Source organism: Haliotis cracherodii, unplaced genomic scaffold (assembly GCF_022045235.1).
Source record: "Haliotis cracherodii isolate W230 unplaced genomic scaffold, xgHalCrac1.p SCAF_1, whole genome shotgun sequence".
NCBI lineage: Eukaryota > Metazoa > Mollusca > Gastropoda > Lepetellida > Haliotidae > Haliotis > Haliotis cracherodii.
Genome location: NW_027266264.1, coordinates 38,040,152 through 38,063,467, shown reverse-complemented (window position 1 = coordinate 38,063,467; position 23,316 = coordinate 38,040,152). Strand labels below are relative to the sequence as shown.

Genomic DNA, 23,316 nt, shown 5'->3' with positions numbered 1-23,316 from the left:
TTCTGTGAAGGAAGCTCAAGCTCAACCCATTAGTATCTGATACTTAACTTGTGTATTTACAAATGTCGACTGTGAGCAGCCTGTCTTTTTGTCTATTCGTGATAGTTATCTCTGTTTGAGAAGTCAGTGACATTTGAAGCAATGCGTGCATGCTATTTCTTATATATCTGTAGGCGTGCGAGTGTATGAAGGATAAGAATGTATTATTTCAATGTATGTTTTTAGATTGAGTACCCTGGGTTCGCAAAAAACTGGTTAAGTTATAGTGTGCGAAATTCAATTTGCGAAAAAGCTTCAATAATTAATACTGACCGAATTTTTCTGTGTTCCTAAAATATATACTTTTCCTTTTCATTTGGCTATTTCATGTTTGGTTGTGCACAATTCTGCCTCAGAGAAGAGTGTTTGATTCATCGCCGACATACTGTTTACACAGCTTTGAAGAATGTTTCTGCAGAATACAATCATTTGTGTTACAATTTTACATAGTATACAAGTTGTTTATCTCAGCAGAACGAGAATGAAACTAGACTGTTTTGTTTATTGCCCTTTAACTCAATCGTGTATAAGGATCTTACATGATTTAAGGGGACATAGGGGATGTATCTGTTCTTGCAACGATAGTACACTTCTTGCTAACAACGAGAGTCTTGTGCCAGAAAAGCATTTGTTCTTTGTCAAGACGTCTTCCAAACTAACATATACACTTTTGGAGTCTCGTTGGAAACTCCGAAATGACGCGAGAGGAAGCAACATGAAAACTGGAAAACCCCTGGAAAGTACAAGAAGAAATGAATGGACATGTAATACCAAACATGGGACCATAAACATGTCCACACACCACATCGTCGTCGCCAGAAAGAAGAGTATGAGATGGTTCATCGATGTTTATGATACAAGTAAGAACGACCTGCAACTGACATCACTGTTTGTTTATCCAAAGGACATCGCGTTCCTTTTTGTAGATCTCTCCGAATGCATGCTTTATGCATGGCTTGAAACGTTTAGTCTTGAAAGTAGTCACTTTGATGGTTCAAAGTGGACAAGTATTGCCAGTGGAAAGGGGTTTCATTCCATCTATGTTCACTGGAAACGAAATCGTATTTATGTCTGTTATACAGATTATACAGATAAGCATTCTGTGCAGTTTGGAATAGTGACACATGGCAACGAGATCATTAGTCTGGCCCGTTTGGAATGGCCCACGAGTGCCTATTGTTTCGTTGGACATCAACTGTCAGATGTGTTGCTGTATTGCACCTATAGGTCACTGAGTGATAACATGTACGCCTTTCAGTTGTTCATGATACATCATGGTAATGCAGATACCATCAGTGTCAGGGAGTTTCTAAGACTAAATGCAGGAGAAATAAAACTGGCCTTTGTTACACAAGAAGTGATAGCAATAACATTTGAAAACAAGACACTCTCCTTCTTCGACACTCAAAGGAATTTCATGAGATACATTTACACCTGTGATTCAAGATTTACATTTCACCCTGAGGTAGATATCTGGAATGGCGAACTCTACATCCTATGTGGGAATGAAAATGAACGTGAGATAACTGTATTCAGTCCTGATGGCGACATACGGCGACAGATTGTTATTCCTTTTGTCGGAAATGTCTTTTTACCGCAAGTCAAGAAAGGGGCGCACGACTAATATGTACAGCTACTAAACATGTTTTTTCTCTATTGGTGAGATTACCTTACCATATTCTGTGCATGTTCCAGTGTTCTCAGTCATGTATAGTATGATGACCTCGAATGGTTATTATTAGTAAAACACTGCACTAGCAGCAGGAGTGTTCCATTACTGACCAATATCCTATTTAGTGTGGTGTTTCATTGCTAAAACCGTGTATAATATATATCTACAACCTGAATCATCTACATTGTATACACGATCAAGACGATAATTTTGCAAAAGACGCATCTGATCACATGTATTTAATGTTAAGTTGGTTTATATACGTGTATATATACGTAATGCGAATGAAATGTACTAAAAAGAAATATTTGTTCTGTCTTATTACGTTTCAGAACAGCGTTACTGTCACAATGAAAACAGGAACACAAATAATCAAGCAATATAACCATATGAATAATCATCACAATCGGATGTTTAATTTTCTTGTTGTTTTTCACAAATATAGTTTGATTAATTATGACAGCTTAAAATGTGCGACAATATCACATAAATGAGGTTACATGTATAAAAATTCATACAAAATCCATTTGACATTACCCATCATTATGGTGTTGAGGATGACTACTGTATGGAAGATTGTTTGTACCTTGTATGCAACATTTGGAATTTAGTATCAGGCGTATTGGAGCTGATAAAGCAGACACCAGTGCACATATTGCCGAAGCACATTGAAGTACCTTTAAGGGAAATTAATTATATTCATGACTGGCAATGTGGGAGATAGCCAATCTTCCGCATTGGTAGAGTTCGTGACAGTCCTGGAATGACAATGTTCATGACTGACATTACTCATTATTATACCCCGCCACGAAGTGGAAGGGGGATATAGGAATGGGTGCCGTCCGTCCGTCACATTTCGTTTCCGGAGCAGATCTTGAAAACCGTACTATATTTCTCCACCAAACTTGGCACATAGATAGGTCTAGTGGTGAACTGATGCCTTTTGATAGTTTAGGATTTATTTTTATTTTATTTTTTCGAGTTTCCATGTCAACGACTTTGATTTAGACTGAAAATGGCGATAGTCCTCGTTTCCGGAGCAGATCTTGAAAACCATACTATATTTCTTCGTCAAACTTAGCACATAGATAGGTCTAGTGGTGAACTGGTGCCTTTTGATAGTGTGGAGTTTATTTTATTTTATTTTTTTCGAGTTTCCATGTCAGCGACTTTGATTTAGACTGAAAATGGCAGTAGTCCTCGCTTCCGGAGCAGATCTTGAAAACCGTATTATATTTCTTCACTATACTTGGCACATAGATAGATCTAGTGGTGAACTGGTGCCTTTTGATAGTTTGGGATTTAAAAAAAAAATGTTTTGAGTTTCCATGTCAACGAATTTTATTTAGACTGAAAATGGCGGTAGTCCTCGTTTCCGGAGCAGATCTTGAAAACCGTATTATATTTCTTCACCAAACTTGGCACATAGATAGGTCTAGTGGTGAACTGGTGCCCTTTGATAATTTGGGTTTCAAAAAATAAATATTTTTCGAGTTTCAATGGCAACCAAACTTGGCACATAATGTCATCTCACAGTATTGAATACATTTCCTTTTCTTGTTGGTAAGTTCTGCATTGCTTGAGTGTATGTCCCTCCAAAAGTGTCAGTTGAAACACAACTCATTACAAATACAACAGTGTAACTGATCTTAAACCTACTCAACTGTATAAACACTATATATTCTTGTCAACCATGCTCTGTACTTCACTTGCTTGATAACGGTGTTAGAACCTACACCGAAACCATCGCTCCTAATTGTAATAAAGAAGTTGTTCGTACATATGTCTCATCCTTACTCATTACAAATTCAGTTACATATTCTATCATAAACTGCAGATGGAAAAACAACACCAGCAATAACTTTTTTTAGTGCTGCAATTAGGCCATTTACAAAAAGGCCCAGTGAGCATAGTTCACAGGAGCTAATGCATTGCACACAACCCGACATGTCATATTGGCGGGGGATGTGAGTATTTCATGCTTGTTGTCAATGTTCCTGGTTGACAATTTTCCTTTTGATGTGGTATGCGTAAAAAAAATACACCTTAAAAACAAAGTGCTCACATTTTCAATTTGCTTCGTTGTTGGATATGTTTTGATAAAGTATTCAGTTTACAAGGAAACACATTTGGCGATAGCGCGCCATGTCAGCCTTCCTATTAAGTTTGTTCTAACGCGTATTGTACGTACTAGTTGAACCACCGCTGTTCTTTAGGCATCTGCATCTAGGGCCATTCAAGTGTCTGGATTCCCAAGGACGTCATGTATCACGGTGGTGTAGAATATTACTCAGGTCTAGCCAGGTGGAAATAATAATACATTTGTGTCATCTACAAATAATGGATATAATTATAAACAAATGGTCAAACAACTATTTTCAAATTAATATACACGGAAACAACATCATGTATAGATTTTGTGCAAGAAAAGGAAGGACAGCACGCATCACGATCTCATCTCGATAACGGCTTCCTGTCAGGCTCCCCAGCCTAAACTATGACTCTTCCTCTTTCAAAACTAGTTGATAAGGAAAAGCCGAAATCGCACAACGGACGGAATAGTGATGATACCAGATGTTCGCGACAAGGTGAGTGTGTCCTGCCACACTGTCACACACACACATACAAAGGCAAGTCAAATGTTCATCTGAAAAATACAATGGGAGGATAAGATGAAATACGGAATTGCATAACATATCATTTTGATCACTTATGCGTTAAAGTTGGAAATGTTCACAAGATGTTCACCATAAACGTGTTGGAAGCTTTACCAAGGTCATGAATAGTGAGTTGTAGGGCCTTTGAAATCTTTGTAGAAAGAACATGTTCGATTATTGTGAAATGTAGACACAAAAAGCTGGTGCTGCTGGATTATTGCTCGAATTAAAGAGAAAGTTGACTATTGGAAAGTTGAAGTCATCCTTGTCATACAGTCTTGTGGATAGCATATGGTTACTCTGAATCTTTTTAATATATCTAAACACAAAACAGACGTGGTTACAATTGTCCCTTTAGTTTCTAGTTAAAGTGTTAAAGTCAGTGGAAGGGCTCTTTGACCATTGTTGAAAGATTTCGATTCATCAGTGAAAAGTAAGCTACTGCAACAACTCGATGTTGAATTTTTGTACGCCGAGATGTATGCGACTCTTATTACAGGGAATACAGGGACAACATGATGTTGTAAGGATTGTCAGAGATGAAATGTTTACCCATTTCGCCAACGCCTGTTATCAGCACTGATTTTCAGTTATCTATATACTTTTCGCTGTTACTTTGCCTTTTAAGTCCACTGGAATCTGTTTCGAGGATAATCGAGACACGTCATTCTCTGGCGTTGACGTTGTATATTAACCTGTGTACTATTGGGAATATATCAGCTTAGTAGGTCTCCTTTTGTTCTATGGCAGTGTAAATCATATAAGAAAAATAAAGCAGGGATTGCAATAGCGTATTTGATAATCTGAAATGTGCCAAGGCACTACGTATGCAAGAAAAGTAAAAGCACAGTGACACTGTGTTTCAGTGCACATAATTGAATCAGAGATAGTTCCGAAATTACTGACGTATTCTTAGAAGTATACCCAAACCAGAAGCAGTTCATGTCAAAAGGGGGGCGGCCGGGTAGCCTAGTGGTTAAAGCGTTCGCTCGTCACGCCGAAGGCCCGGGTTCGATTCCCAACATGGGTACAATGTGTGAAGCCCATTTCTGGTGTCCCCCGCCGTGATATTGCTGGAATATTGCTAAAAGCGGCGTAAAACCAAACTCACACACTCACTAACTCATGTCAAAAGGTCAAGTGTCAAATGGCGTCCCGATTCGCATGTTCTTTCAGTTTAATTGAAACACGCAAGCACCATTCAGTGAAAACGGACGGATCGACAATGTGCACGACTGACAATATTCCGGATTGAATTTCTCATGACTGACAAAATTCATGATCGTCAGTGTTATGGATTTACAATTTTTCCTATTTAGCATGTTGTTCTTATATTCAAAATATACTTTGACAAAGTTGGTATCCCACGCTTGTTGTTCCACACCTCCTTACCCACTGACATTTAATATTTTCTGTGATTAATGAAGACTTTATTTTAGTATATATGTTTGATCACTACTTTGCCTTTGATGAAATCAATACAATTTGTCATTTTACGTTTTGTGCATGCACGCACACACAAACGCACACACACACACACAAACGCACACATACACGCACAAACGCATGCACGCACGCACACACATACACACACACCCACGCACGCACATGCACACACGCACACAAACACAAGCCCACACGCGCACACGCACACGCGCACACATACACACGCGCGCACACACACACACGCACGCACGCACGCACGCACGCACGGAAGCACACACACCACACACACGCACACACCCTCACGCACGCACACACACATACACGCACGCACACCACACACACACACACACGCACATGCACAATTGAATAGTATGTTACTGAAACATATTTCCACTGGACATTGAATACATTTACACATTTGCTATGAAAATCTTTGGAGGATAATAATTTGTAATGGTACTTGTACTCAACAGATTTAATTATTGCGTATACCCCGTTTTGAAACCCAAAGGACACAATGTCCAAATGTAAAATGCCTGTGGTAAGAACTGTTATAGAGAACCGGGTGTTTAGGCTGCGCGGATTGTCTGACTGCGAGTAATAAGTAGCCTGATGCTCTTGGTGGTGACTGCGGCGTCATTCAACGTTCGCAAAGTCACTCACCGTTATTGCTCAATTATTTTTTGACCAAACAGAAGAACACAAAACGATGAGATAAAACTCGATGTTTGCGGACAGCGGCATAAGACTACATGCATCCACTAAATGAAATTATTTGACCAAACAAAGAAAGAAAACATATGAGAATTAAAACAAACAAAAATAAGAACATTAGATTTGTATCCTACTTTAATGAACACGAAACAATTGGTCAAGTTAATCTTGTGTAGCTAATTGTTTTATTTGAAAATATCGTTTATAATTTGCGACAAGAATCTAATAAGTGTGGGAACATTTGATGTATTTGAACAGGTAACTTTCAAATTTCTCTTTGTAAGTGCCATAAATTTTTATTGCAATTCTTTTGCGCACAAGACGTTTTGTTTCAAAATAACTTCCAATGATTGTTTTATGGTACCCCCGCGTATGAATAGTTTGGTGTCGATGAATTTGTATTTTGGTCAAATGTTTAGAATGAACACCAACTTGGAGAGTAATGATATGACAGTCGTGAGTGAACTGAAATTTACGCTGCTTTTAGCAATATTCCAACAATATCAGGACAGGGGACACCAGAAATGGGCTTCACACATTGTACCCATGAGGGGAATCGAGCCCGGGTCTTCAGCGTGACGAGCGAACGCTGTAACCACTCGGTCAGCCCACTGCCCCTGACGGCAGTGATGTATTCGCGTTCAGGTAATCCAGAGTGGGTAGAATTGTCAATTGTTCTATCTCCTTAAGAGGTGCGAATGTTTAAATATGACAATACTTTTTTATGCTTTCTCACGACTTTTCCGTATGCATTTAGTATTGTTCAATCCAAAATATACAACTGTTGAAGTGACATGACCTCCCGCTCAGTACCCGACTCACTACTCAGTCAGGATGTAAACTGACACCGCCTCCCCATCAGTCCCCGACTCACAACTCAGTCAGAATGTAATCAGACAGCTCCTCTCTCTCAGTCCCCGACACACTACTCAGTCAGGATGTAAACTGACAGCGCCTCACCCTCAGTCCCCGACTCACTACTCAGTCAGGATGTAAACTGACAGCGCCACACCCTCAGTCCCCGACTCACTACTCAGTCAGAATGTGAACTGACAGATCCTCTCTCTCATTCCCCGACTCACTACTCAGCCAGGATGTAAACTGACAGCGCCTCCCCATCAGTCCCCGACTCATAACTCAGTCAGGATGAAAACTGACAGCGCCACACCCTCAGTCCCTGACTCACTACTCAGTCAGGATGTAAACTGATACCGCCTCCCCATCAGTCCCCGACTCACAACTCAGTCAGGATGTAAACTGACAGCGCCACACCCTCAGTCCCCGACTCACTACTCAGCCAGGATGTAAACTGACAGCGCCACACCCTCAGTCCCTGACTCACTACTCAGTCAGGATGTAAACTGACAGCGCCTCCCCATCAGTCCCCGACTCACTACTCAGTCAGGATGTAAACTGACACCGTCTCCCCATCAGTCCCCGACTCACTACTCAGTCAGGATGTAAACTGACAGCGCCTCCCCATCAGTCCCAGACTCACTACTCAGTCAGGATGTAAACTGACACCGCCTCACCCTCAGTCCCCGACTCACTACTCAGTCAGGATGTAAACTGACAGCGCCTCACCCTCAGTCCCCGTCTCACTACTCAGTCAGGATGTAAACTGACACCGCCTCCCCATCAGTCCCCGATTCACAACTCAGTCAGGATGTAAACTGACAGCGCCTCACCCTCAGTCCCCGACTCACAACTCAGTCAGGATGTAAACTGACAGCGCCTCCCCCTCAGTCCCCGACTCACAACTCAGTCAGGATGTAAACTGATACCGCCTCCCCATCAGTCCCCGACTCACAACTCAGTCAGGATGTAAACTGACAGCGCCACACCCTCAGTCCCTGACTCACTACTCAGTCAGGATATAAACTGACACCGCCTCACCCTCAGTCCCCGACTTACTACTCAGTCAGGATGTAAACTGACACCGCCTCAACCTCAGTCCCTGACTCACTACTCAGTCAGGATGTAAACTGACAGCGCCTCCCCCTCAGTCCCCGACTCACAACTCAGTCAGGATGTAAACTGACACCGCCTCCCCCTCAGTCCCTGACTCACTACTCAGTCAGGATGTAAACTGACAGCGCCTCCCCATCAGTCCCTGATTCACAACTCAGTCAGGATGTAAACTGACAGGTCCTCTCTCTGCGTCCCCGACTCACTACTCAGTCAGGATGTAAACTGACAGCGCCTCCCCATCAGTCCCCGACTCACAACTCAGTCAGGATGTAAACTGACAGCGCCTCCCCATCAGTCCTTGACTCACTACTCAGTCAGGATGTAAACTGACAGGTCCTCTCTCTGCGTCCCCGACTCACTACTCAGTCAGGATGTAAACTGACAGATCCTCCCCTTCTGTCCCCGACTCACTACTCAGTCAGGATGTAAACTGACAGATCCTCTCTCTCAGTCAAATAATGTGCAAACTTTTGTAAGAATCCGCTGCACAACGGTTTTTCCTCAAATATCAATAATTGCTGCAACGATAAAAAGGTTGAGCCTCCGAGGCATTCGTGTCACAACCCTGTGACACACTTTATGTAAACTCAAGACAACAATGTGTGTGTGTGTGTGTGTGTGTGTGTGTGTGTGTGTGTGTGTGTGTGTGTGTGTGTGGAGGTGTGTGGAGGTGTTCACCATCATTTGTATTTCTAAACATATACTAGGATCTACAGAAGATGATCTAGATTGAGATAATTGCAATTTCAAGATGCAAAGTGTGTGCATAGGTGCGTGCGTGTTAAATCATGACTTTAAGGGTAGGTGAGTCTCGAGTATTCAGTATTTTGTTTTAAAATGCTTGTGATGGTTGCTTAGCATAAAAAAGTTTTAAAAACTGTATCGAACATTGAAACATACAACAGTATGATTTAATCCTGCCATACACTAAAATCCTATTCAGTACCTCTATCTTATCTGAAGTAGTATATGATGTAAGGACTGATACATTACTATTTAATGCCGCATTTTCCGGGTGGAATCCTGTTCAATAATGTTGCTTTGATAGGTAGTGTTTGTTAACTCAAACGGCTGGGATTTTATCGAAAAAAAATTCCCCAGAAAATGCGTGAAAAAAATAATTATACTTCAGACCGATGGCAATAAAGGAACTGTCAGCCAGTCAAATATTCCATTGCCAGATGTTTTATTTTAAAATTATTTAAAATCCCAACATCATCCCACCCAACACTGCAGAATTTCAATTTGGACATTTTGATGTCGTTAAGATTAATGATTTCGAAAGATTGATATGTCTTAAGTATTCCAAAAGTACAAGGAAGCTTTCTTCACCAGATTCATTTGAACTTTTCACGACCGAATGAATCGAACAATCCAAATCTAATTGATCTCGCAGCACGCAGCTGAGTGTACAAAGTGAATAATGTATGGAATAATTCAACAAAGCCCGTATCGATAGATAGTGAAAGGATTTTACCATATTATAGGTTAATCATATTCGGTGTATACTTTAAGATTATGAAAAGTTACTATTCAAATGTTACTTTCATGAGAGAACCTGTTTTGTTTTGATGGTGGGGTTTGAATATGTACTTCCACTTTAATGTCAATGAAGGCACTTCAACCAACTCCAACTCTGAAGTTGCCTTGCATTTGCTGAGATTCAGGTCCCCGTGACACCAGTGCTTATGTGACACGTCTCAGTGGCCGTGACCTCCTCACGTACAATTCAATCAATAACAATACTACCCTAATAACTCCATTCTCCAACACAAAAACTAATTCAGATAACGTTTGCACATTCTTTAGAGAGTTTATGCAATTCCTGGTACAATCGCTAACATGGACAAAGTACTTAAACTGGCACACCTTTTTTACAAGTCTTGCTGAACTGCAAAAGAAATGTGTCAATTTTCCAACTGACAAAGCGTCACTTTCATTTGTAAGTAAGATATGTGAACTGTCTATATTTGACAGCGATGGGATACCATCCTACAAAGCCAGTCCTTCATCTGAAAAGGACAATCATGAATTATTTCTAACGACATATCTTCGGAATGTCTAGAACACCTGAGAATACATCCATTCCAACTTTTTCCTGGACATCTAATGAAGGCATACACGGTAGAACACCCATTTAACATTTGAAATAACATTAATAACTAAATTCAAGTACATATCTTTTTATGGTCAAAACATATTAAGCACCACACCCGAATGAACAAAGTGCATTCACGCCGTATATGTATCTCACATAGAGCATTTCCAGCGCTTTACAAACATGTCTCTCGTTTTCATGAAGCTGTTGTTCATAACTTTGTGTTGTAGCATCGTTAGTGGTGCAAAAAGGACACATGTTGAATGTGCAGTTGAATGTTCCACTCTTCCATCTTGCACGGGTGTTTTAGTAGACAGCACGGTCAACACCCAGAACGCCTGCATCTTAAGGCTAGACAACAGTACGACCCAAGAAGAGACGGCCAATTCTTATCTTCTTTTCACAAAGGAAGTGTCCGACGCAAGCCATACAATCGTCTCTTATTGGCATGTGACCGAATACAAACGTAAAGAAGACAACGATTCGGGTCTGCGCAAAACCAGTCCTGAATACAAGTGGAATTGTTCGACCTCATATGGTTCCGTAACCCTATCGAAACAGCATGTTTATGTCATCAAACACGAGAGAACCTGCATTATGAAGGCTTATGATACAAAACAGATGAATGGGACATTTGTGGACATTGTTCAAATCCGTTGTGAGGGGATAAAAAATGTCTTCATCGAATCAACACGATGTATGTTTTACGTGCTTTTCACCAAAAAACACAACAGCCTTCTCAGACAGATTTTTTTCACTGGAAACTATACTGACGTAGCCAGACGGTTGCCATTTGAAGATGTTTACGTTGACTGGGGACACATGCATCTGTACTACCGTGTCCAGCAGGGCAAGTCCTACTGGCTGAAGACATTAAAGCTGGACACTCCTAATGATGACATCTGTGAGAAAACTGTGGCTTCTTTGAAATACAAAGCCTGTGACCTGTCCTTCGCTGGTCATCGCTCCTCCCATTCCTTGCTGTATTATAGTTGTAGACATTTAGAAAAGAGACAGTTTGCGATTGAAGTATTTCTCATGAAATATGAAAATACGGGATATATAATTCCCCGACCGATATGGAACTTTACTGTCGTTGGTAATATGGCCACAAGTTTCGTCACTCATGAAATGATAGCTGTCGTTTACAGTAATAGGACTTTGATATTCCATAACATTTGGAACTCCTCCAAGAGACAAGTACATATTTGTCCATGGCAATATAACACATCTTTCCCAATTTTGCGGGTGTTGGTTAACGAGGTGTGTGTTGTCTGCAGAGGAGCCCATGAACAGCAACTATATTTTTTTGATAGTCACGGATATCTGTTACGGGAGATCCATATGCCATTATTCAGAGACACATACTTTTCAGAAACATAATGTCTGTGGGTCGTTCTGGAACGGCTTGACAGGATCTCTTTCCTAAGGACTTTTTGTCTGAAATATTATTTCCCCGTTAATTCCAGTATTGTGAAACTTTGTAGCTTGATAAAGAAATAAACAATGTTCGATATACTTGTGCGGAAGTGTTTTTATTGATTAATTTTCTGGTCTCTCAATGAGAAAGTCGATTTCCTACGGTCTCAATCTGTGTTCCTCTTTCGTTCGCTGGACCATAGGTCCAAGGGAGCCTGTGTCATGTCATGTTTGTCTATTATAGTCCACGGGCGCTTTGCCTGCAGGAACGCTGGACTGAAACAAAAAGAATTGAAACTTGTTATATGTGGGCAACATATCTTATGTTTATTTTGTTATTGTTTTGGGGGTTTATTTTAGGTCCACTCCACCAGTACACAAAAATGCCAAATGTATAGTATCACAGTTGGCGCTTTTAACACTGCGTGTGTTTATTACAGTATAAGTTAAGGCCTAATTTTGACTGACCCAGATTGTCAACATAGGAAATGGTTGAGTACATATTTAACCACATTAATATGAGATCACTCAAATTAACTTTATATATATATATATATATATATATATATATATATATATATATATATATATATATATATATATATATATATATATATCTTTATAACCTAGGAAAACATGTAAATTCGGAACACAAACTATGTCTGCAATACCGCTATCCCAGGTGTAATGAGATCCAGTGACTATTCTCCGGGTCAGAGAAAGGGGAATCACACTATTACACAGCGTCCTACTTTCAAGCATTAACCATTCCCTTAATGTAGTTGTTGATACTAAGATAAAACAAACAATGTATGAAAATTAATATTTTAAAAATCTGCTGACATTTTATAACAATAATATTCCTCCAATACTGCAGCGCCGAGCGTAACTCCCTCTTCAATCATATTGTTATCGTAAATTGAAAAAACTAAACATCGCATTCACGTGATTTAATAACTTACCATGTTGTAACAGACTGAATGTATAAAAATATACGAACGGGAAAATGGAAACACGAAAGCTTTCGATTCAGTTATGTAGACTAAAAAAATATCTGGTTTTGTAGCCGTAGCTGGAAAATATCAATAATGTTTAGGTGGACTTGTGGATAAACCCATGAATTCCGTCGAAACCCTCCACGCGAGGCGTCAACAGCGCGCCAAAATCAATGCCGCATCATGCGAGGCGTCAACAGCGCGCCAAAAACAATGCCACGTCATGCGAGGCGTTAACAGCAAATCAATGCCGCATGTTGAAAAGAAGAATCATCGTGTTTCAGCATAAAAAATTCCGACCGTAAATCAAATGCATCCGTATGCACCTATCTGTGCGAGAGGCGGTTAAGTGGACTATGGAGTCCAGGCAGTGGGTGGGTATAGACGGGTTCTGTCGCGTACATCGATCTCAGCGACGGTTCATAAATCAAACATATGGAAGATTCAGAAAGTATACGAAACGTTTAACTTCACTGAAGCGGCACATTTTGTTACTCATGAGCCCATGTTTACATTGTTGTATTATTAAATAGGTCGGGTCCCTCTAAGAGAAAAATGCGACCGAATGTACTCACTGTGTCTCTTTTCTCTGACCACCTTCGTGGTGCGGTAGATCGAGTGTCTGCCCTATGAGCAGAAGGTCGATGGTTCTAGCCTTTTGCCTCGTCATAGCAAGGACATTAAACATGGCCCTTGTTCTTACCCTAAAGGACATAATGCAAGGACTGATAAGTTTACTGTATGGGGTATTAACGCTAAACTGACATCACTGTTGAATCCTAGAAGGGACATTGTCGCGTTGTCGCATTGTCCCGCTTTGGTTAATTTTGACACTTTTTGTTAGGGTGACATTGCGATAACGCGACAATGTACCTTATAGGATTCCATACATCCCAGCACCTCTAACCTCTCATACACGCGCATGCACATCGCTAAATAATGGAATAGGCCTGAGCTCGAGGGTAAACCCCAGTTCACCTCACCTCATTCCCCTTATGTTTCTGTTGGGGCGGTCGGGAAGCCTAGTGGTTAATGCGTTCGCTCGTCGGGGTTCGATTCCCGACATGGGTACAATGTGTGAAACCCATTTCTAGTGTCCCCCGCCGTGATATATAATATACTGGAATATTGCTAAAAGCGGCGTAAAACCACACTCACTCACTCACTCACTGTTTCTGTTACTTTAGAAATATGCAGTGACACGTGTTGCCAGGAGATGACAATGGAAGTTAAACAATTTGTGTCTGAAATACATAATAACATGTTCAAATAATGTTTGCTGCACTCAGAAATGTTCCAGCTATATGATGGTGGTCTGTAAATAATCGAGTCTGGACCAGACAATCCAGTGATTGACATCATGAGCATCGTTCTACGCAACTAGGATACGATGACATGCATGAACCAAGTAAGCGAGCCTGACCTACTGATCCTGTTTGTCGCCTCTTACGACAAGCATGGGTTGCTGAAGACCAGCTCTATCTCGGATGTTCACGGGCTGTTGAAATAACAACCGCTGTGTACGAGTGTTTACCCATGTCTACAGAATGGACGTAGATGTGTCTCAACTCCATGGCAGTGCTATCCACGATAGAGTTTTAGCACTTGAACAGCATGTAGGTATGTTTCAAAAATTTAATGAAAGCTTCGATCGTGAAGTCAGCAAGACATTGAGAACAGTATGTTCATCTCCGGATACACTATTTTCTGAGTGTATGTGAATGGTTCGATTTAAAATGTAAGTATGAAAATACGTTTGTATTGCGTGATTATTTAAATGCATACCATATTTATAATAATTTAATAAACATAGGGCGATACTGAAGCATTCAAAGAATTCAAGGTAACGTATCGTTGATAATTTATACAACTGAAACAGACTATTTCTAATCAAGGGGGGCGTATATTAGTAGTTGAAATGGCAAGTTTCTTAGCAAATTTATTTCAAAGTAAATAGTGATTGCTGGGGAAATAAATAGTAACTCGATTTATGTGTAAATTACAGAAATACATGGATTTCATACTTTTCGTCCAATACGGTGTACAGTAAACTGCGTTTATAACGAACACGCCTATAAAGAACTGACGGATATAAAGAACTTGTTTGTTTGTCCTGGTCATATATTTTATATATGCTGTACATATGTTTATAACGAACACCGGTTATAACGAACTAAAATTAGTGGCCCCTTTGAGTTCGTTATAACCGTCATTTACTTCATAAGTAATCGAGATGAAGTCTCAAAAACATATTTTCCCGAGTTTTGAAGTTGTTTTTTAGACTTCACTAGATGAGATATATTATCGTATTTGGCAATAGTTGACGTATAGTCAGTTTCATGCTAAAATGACCCATTTCGAAGACATGTATAAAACTGATCAAGCCACATTCTTAGTTACCTCAGTGATCTTAAGTAAGTGAACAAAGCAGTACCTCGTTAAAACATTTTTTTTTATATAAATATAATAGTTTATGGGGTTTTTTTATTTTTCAATAATAAACATGGCTGTTGGGGTCCCTGTAAGAGAAAGATGCTATCGGATGTTCTCAGTGTTTCATTTTCCTTCTGACCAGAAAGTCCTGTTCCTTCGTATTTGGAATAACATGAAAAATCAAATTCACATCAAAATGTAAAAGCCACAAAACCCTTTCCAAATTCATAAGAAATCACTGCCAAAATGAGAGTCCATTGTACGATTCCGACTATATGATGAGCATGTGTTTATTAATCACTATACAATAATGATGATACCATGTGTTTGCGAAAAGGCGGGCATATCCTTCTCCAGCTGTGGCACCCGTCACAAACACATGCAAAGGCAGATCAACTGTTCACCCGAGAAAACAAGGGAGAAAATGGTACAAGTCAAAATAGGAAATTGCATCAGGTGTCATTTTTGTCACTGATAAGTCAAATGAAATTACGTCTACGCGTCTACCATAAACATTTTGAAAGTTTTAGCGGGCCCTAAATGTTGTAACATTGATCAAACATCTTCTCAGCAAGAGTTGTATGACGTTTTTTGGAAATCCTGGTTGAAAGAACATGCTTGATTGTACTTCAAAGGTTTTGGATTGTAGACACCAAGGGCTGGAGCTGCAGGAATATTGCTCGACGTGAAGGGAAAGTCACCCTCTTGTCATAAAGTCTGGGGAAATTGTGCTGTCACTCTGAATCTTTATGCATATATCTAAATATGAAACAGATGAGGCGGTCTCACTAGTCTGATTAATGTCTAGGTCACGTGGGTAAATCAGCGGAAGGAAATTGGCTTTTTTATTGTTATTGAATGACATCAGATCATCGATATACCTGAAGCTTTACTTCTTGGCCAAATTACCTTCTTTTGACTGCTTCTGCGAGCAGAAATTCTGATTCATACGTATTAAGAAACAGATCAGCAAGAAGGGGGGCTAAGCTGGTTCCCATGGAGATGCGTACTCCTTGGCCTAATGTTTTACCCCAATATTTCACATCGATGTTATCAATGAGGAATTCGTATACTGTTTTCTCAGTAAACTTAAGATGGCATTTGCTTCGATTTTTGACAAATTGACGTGAACCGATGTGTTCTATATACTCTGTCAATGGTCACCACTTTTGTAACAAAAGCCCCATGGATCAAGGAGTGAAGTTTGCCATGTGGGATAGTGGTGTACAAAGTTGAAAAATCAAATCTTTTGACAGAATTGAACCTGGTTCTCTTCTGTGATTGTTAAAAGTCAAGCCAATCTTTTCAGGTTTTTTAGCATCCACATGGTATTAATTCCACTTGACTGAAATACTTACTGTGAATATAAGGAAAGTCCTTGCTTGATTTTATCAAGGATTATGGTTAATCTCTGAGACAGGGATTTGGTGTTTCATTTGCTGGCGCACCAGCGGCAACGCGCATTACCACATGTATATCACTGAATGACAATTACGGCAAAAATCCGTGGCCCGCTTCGTGGAATTTTGTGGTACGAAAATCACACAAGAACATATAGCAAGTGTTTAGATAATGTAATGTAGAAGTAATAGGAAACGCCTCCTACTGTCACATACCACCCGCGTCCGTTGGGATGCCTTAATCACGCCTGCTAGTCATACAACCTTTGACATCGTCACCAAGGGCTCGTACTGTTGGCCTTGACAGAGACTGTAGCGCTGTAGCTTGTTCCGTTTGAACCTGCAGACAAGCTGATAGTAAACATGTCAGGTATCAGATATCTACGTTGCCATTGACCATATTTCGAGACAGCATACGTGATGAGATTGAGGGATGTGCATTCTATTGGAAGATAAAATTCATTAAATACCTGTCACTTGGGCTATTTCATTTCAATTGTTTTGAAAGTACTCACCCTCTTACTACGTTAAAACCACATATTTTTTATATTATGTAAATCAATAATCAAGTAAATATTAATGAACTTGTGTGCACCTTTTAAAAAATATTACAAATTTCAAAATATGTCTTAGTTCATGTGTAAGTTGAAACAGTTATCACGGTCAATGTAAAAGCCATGGTAAATTGCCTAGATGAAGTCATTTTTCCCCTCGCGTAATGGCGGTACCTTCTTCCCTGAGTGAATACAATTTGTCAATTCAAAGTTAATTTGTTTTGTATCAGTGTGATCCTTCTTTCCTATTGTTAGCACCGAAAACGAAGGGAAGTTGGCACGTTGATCCTGAAACAAGTCGTAGGCCGCCACTGGTAAAACACCCACTTCCAGAAATCTCCAATGTACTGTAAGCCCTTCCTCTGTTACCTGGGTCTTCGTTTGTAGTTTGATATTTCGCAACAAGTACTTTGTTTCATCTTCACATCACTCCTCTTTTCTTTCCAAATGTAACGTACATACCATCCACATTGAATGAATGAGACTTGGGGGAGCAATTAAACCCAGCAGCATCCATGCTTGCCAGATTTATTGCCTAGATACAGACTTTGTTGCCTTGATTTCCCCTCCTACACGATAAATGTTCTCTGAGAAGAGCAATGTCCCTCCCAGTTTTAATCTTTGTGTTTTCATTGAAAATAGATCAACATTCTCACTTGCGATTTTCTCCCACCTTTTAGTGTATTTTCAACTTCGTCAACCTTTGTGTTGGCAGTTTTAATCAAGTAAATGTTGATACTTGACATTTAGTAGCCAATATCACGAGATGAAAGGTTGTGCCTTATTTGCTATAAGATTGAGAAATTTATATGGGCCATTGGGATGATTAATCTTTGGAAAGATGTAACCAAACTTAAAAAAAGAAACTTTTCTTTATTTCGCATATGTATACTACTATATGTGTACCTACGAATTACATAAATAATTATGAAAATATTGCTTTCAACATTCCTAACTCTAAACAATGACACTAAACTTGTCTATGTCATTCGGCAACAATCATGGGAGGGAGACACGTCCTGTCCTAGCCTGGTTTACCTGCCCTAGAGCGCTTCCGCTCCTCGCCTGCAGCCGCTCGGAGGGGAAGAGCAGGGTACTAGTCTAGCTCTATCCGACCTATTTACTAATACAACATATTGCAATGCGGAAAACGTTGACCCATGTCCTTGTAGCGAGATCTGTCTGCCGAGAGGGACAGGCCTATAGCATATCGCCATGCGGAAAACGTTGACCCATGTCCTTGTAGCGAGATCAGTCTGCCGAGAGGGACAGGCCTATAGCATATCGCCATGCGGAAAACGTTGACCCATGTCCTTGTAGCGAGATCTGTCTGCCGAGAGGGACAGGCCTATAGCATATCGCCATGCGGAAAACGTTGACCCATGTCCTTGTAGCGAGATCTGTCTGCCGAGAGGGACAGGCCCATAGCATTTCGCCATGCGGAAACGTGGACCCATGTTCTTGTAGCGAGATGTGTCTGCCGAGAGGGACAGGCCTATAGAATATCACCATGCGGAAAACTTGACCCATGTCCTTGTAGCGAGATCTGTCTGCCGAGAGGGACAGGCCTATAGCATATCGCCATGCGGAAAACGTTGACCCATGTCCTTGTAGCGAGATGTGTCTGCCGAGAGGGACAGGCCTATAGTATATCGCCATGCGGGAAACGTTGACTCATGTCCTTGTAGCGAGATGTGTCTGCCGAGAGGGACAGGCCTATAGCATATCGCCATGAGGGAAACGTCGACCTAGCTTCCGTGTAGCGAGATATTAACACATTGGGACAGTGTGAATAATTTTCGTGTCAGGCTACAGGAATAAACATATAACCATTCGGGAGGTAACTCTCATAGAGAAGTATGCTTCATTGTTAAAAATAACTAACGCACTCACATCGTTCTGGGTTTCAATTTTAGCAATAGCTGCATGTTTCATTGGATCTACTTCATTATAAAATAATATTACACCAATGTATCAATAAGTTTGAAAGGATTAATTATGAGTTATTAATAACTTTACCACTGTAGATATGTCAACAGTCACGATTGTGTCAACTTGAAAACTTGTCCTTGAAAACAACAACAAATGTTTAAGGAAGTCATTGTTGTGAAGACATATTACTAGTTTTCATAACATGTTTGCTTTCTACTTTTATATTATATAAATATTGAAACTGAAATGTGCCCTATTCTCCTTCCTGAAGGTACCACATGCAAATTACAATTTGTTTTATCTTCTTGGTCGCTTTATGACAGTATAGGTATTTGTTATTGCGATACACTGTAAGAAGCGAACGCTGTCATTCTTTAACAGACAATGTCATGAATGACATACATACCTGTGACGCACTATTTGCCTGGCACTTAAATGAGGTAGGTGTTTGGAACAATATGGGGTACCCCCATTGCCAGACTAAGAACAAAGACTTTGTTTCTTCTATGGAGAATCTACAAAGCAGATGAGTACGGATCTTGGTGATGACTTGTTCACGTCTCATTTTGACATGAATAAGTGTATCAGTTCCCCCTACCTGTCTATTTACTTACCAACCGTCCACCTGTGCAGATCTTCATTATTGAAACTCGGTTATCATGTAATCAGGTTCATTTGGTTTCTAATGGCAATTACATCATTCACTCAATCAAACTTCTTTCTGTGGAAGTAGTTTTTTTTCTGTCGACGATTTGTCAATGGTGAAACTACCATTCCTCCCTTCTTTCCTTCCTTCATATCTGGTCTGTCGCCTCCTGACATTCCTGGAAGTGTAACCTTAGTTTCTGCAGCAGTTGGTGTCTTACTTCTCATGACTCATAGTACTCCTGAACATGTACCCCCCCCCCCCCCCCCCCCCACCCCCAAGAAGGTGGTACACGTGGTAAGGTGCCGTAACACTGTGGTCAGATATGTGAGGGTTGATCCAGTAGGTATGTTACAGGCATTGTGAGGGTTGATCCAGTATGTATGTTACAGGCATTGTGTGGGTTGATCCAGTATGTATGTTACAGGCATTGTGTTGGTTGATCCAGTATGTATGTTACAGGGTATTGTGAGGGTTGATCCAGTATGTATGTTACAGGCATTGTGAGGGTTGATCCAGTATGTATGTTACAGGCATTGTGAGGGTTGATCCAGTATGTATGTTACAGGTATTGTGAGGGTTGATCCAGTATGTATGTTACAGGCATTGTGTTGGTTGATCCAGTATGTATGTTACAGGGTATTGTGAGGGTTGATCCAGTATGTATGTTACAGGGCATTGTGAGGGTTGATCCAGTATGTATGTTACAGGCATTGTGAGGGTTGATCCAGTATGTATGTTACAGGCATTGTGAGGGTTGATCCAGTATGTATGTTACAGGTATTGTGAGGGTTGATCCAGTGTGTATGTTACAGGCATTGTGAGGGTTGATCCAGTATGTATGTTACAGGCATTGTGAAGGTTGATCCAGTATGTATGTTACAGGCATTGTGTGGGTTGATCCAGTATGTATGTTACAGGCATTGTGTTGGTTGATCCAGTATGTATGTTACAGGCATTGTGAGGGTTGATCCAGAATGTATGTTACAGGCATTGTGTTGGTTGATCCAGTATGTATGTTACAGGCATTGTGAAGGTTGATCCAGTATGACATAGCAGGTCCTATGAACATGCATTACTTGGTGAGACTTACTGTGCTTAACTTGTCCATTCAGAAGGCGGGAGGAAATTCGGCAGTTTAATATCCTCCGTTGTCACGTGGAAATCAGTTTGTCCATGAGCACTTGGCAGAGTAACCGATTGCTAAAGTTTGTTCTTTTCTGTGAACAGTGTATGGTATTTGTAAAACAAGGTGTACTTTACGAAACATCAGCGTATGTCAATGAGTATGCTTTTGACATATGCTGGTGCCAATCAAATCATTTAAAATATCTACGCCTTCCTACATATCCCAAATCATATAATGTCCTTGTAATGTGGGGCGGTGGGGCAGCCTAGTGGTTAAAGCGTTCGCTCGTCACGCCGAAGGCCCGGGTTCAATTCTCCACATGGGGACAATGTGTGAAGCTCATTTCTTGTGTTCCCCCGTCGTGATATTGCTTGAATATTGCTAAAAGCGGCGTACAACCATATTCACTCAATCACTACTTGTGTAATGTCAACAGTTTAAAAGACAATATTACCCTACTTTGTCATGATTGTAATGAAGTTACAAACTAGTGGGAGTTTTAGCAGTTCTCACTCATGTTGATAACGACTCTACCTCCTACTTTCATTCATAGTGTTAGATTGGCCTGTACCCTTACACACACCACACGTCACGCATTAATCCTCTCTTCCGAAATAACAGTAATCCTACACTAATAATTACAAGCGAAGCATTAATAGCACACCGGATCATTTCCACAAAGGTGCCCGTTGAAAGGCACTTGCTGTAGAAAATAGCCACCTCCAGAATAGCACGATCAATCTATTTCAGCTCTGTAAGTGTTTAGTCAACCTGAATAGCTATGAATATGCTTAATAAACCGATCCTACAAATGATCGCTTTGCATTTTCGGTGACGACAAGGAAGTAGGTCGTACTAAAAGGACCTGTGAGGAGTGTTATTGAGCTGATGATGGCTAAACGAATAAGGCAGCGTGTTTTCCAGGGAAGGAGGGAAATGGCAGGAGAATGGTAATTATGACATTGTTTCTGAAAACATGCCGCGGGCAACTCGCGGTATTCTACCAAGAGTCTTTAAATAACAAGGTTTGCTGTAGTTCTTAATTGTCATTAGTCTTGTGAAGATATTGTTTTAGGTAACATGTGGTTTGGATTTACGGACCTTTTTAAATACGGTACTTTTTGTAGACAATCGAGTGCAGTTTCTGGAATGTGGAGAGCCAGATTGTGATGCAGGTATGTGGTACGGTGTTGTAGTCGGAAGTGCACCTATTGCTTTGAATCATTTTTCACATTAACAATTATCATCATTGTGTGCCACATCATGTTCCTACTGGTCGGTATTGCATTCGGGCAGTGAATGTTAACAGCTCCAAATATACCAGCACAGTTGAACCCTGTTAGCCTGTAAATATTCGCATTACCACTGACTCTCCATTTCAGCAGCCTCCAAAAGCATACGTTTTGTCCTGGAATACCGATCATCACTGCTCGATCGGGATTTAGCGTGTTTAGCTTGTACATTAATAACTAAACGTGTAACGTGTGTGGATTACTTGTTGGTGATTATCCCGTGTAGCAGAACTTGATAGCTTTGAGTAGACCATAACCATTTGGATTTCGTGTTTATTAATTCTGACTATTTTGATTTGGACTACATTAATGTAAAGCCACCAATCTGCTTTCAAAAAGAACGCACGGATACGGGCATCCAACGACAGCTCTATCAGGAGCTATCACATATCAGACGTGCCTAGACAAGGTATTCTCAGCAGACAGAATTAAAATAATTCTAATTTTCTTCTGAATGTCATTGCTTGGCTGGTCGCCTGACATCCAGAAATGATAACAGATAAACAAAGTTACTGACCAAACAAGTAGTACATCTTGCACATTGTTGTCCATCATACCAGTTTGATCTTATTACCATGTATAATTGATGCTGGTTATGTCATCCCTAAACAATAATAGTCAGCATTCAGTGATGTAGATGTTTCTGGTTTAAAGGACCAGTATTTCATCACAAACGACCACACTGTTTCATGTTGCATCGTTTTCTTCAAAGCACATTTTGCTCAGGACAATGTTTTGGAGTAATGTTTGGGTTAATCCTTGTGTCATGATTTGCTAATGCAGGTGCATTTATGACTTATTGTTAAACACTGAAAAACTGTCGTTACGTGATGCTTACAGCGGAGAGAATTGGGTGTTTTCGCGTATAGAGAAGGTCACTAAGGTTGGTTGGTTGGCTTGTTGTTTAACGCCGCACTCA

General features: G+C 40.4%; 1 protein-coding gene across 3 annotated transcripts in view; it reads left to right on the top strand.

Moving 5' to 3' along the window:
• The window catches only part of LOC139464205 (peptidylglycine alpha-hydroxylating monooxygenase-like), a 42,931-nt gene that overhangs the window by 8,585 nt on the left and 11,030 nt on the right, over positions 1–23,316 (top strand). The window contains exons 1-2 of one of the 3 annotated variants that reach the window (XM_071245730.1): positions 21,980–22,055; positions 22,233–22,280. The exons of 1 other annotated variant lie outside the window; for it this stretch is intronic. The gene's annotated coding sequence lies outside the window, so the exon portion shown is untranslated. Of the gene's footprint in view, positions 1–21,979; positions 22,056–22,232; positions 22,281–23,316 lie in introns of those variants that run through there. One more of the 3 variants, XM_071245746.1, reaches the window with a different exon arrangement.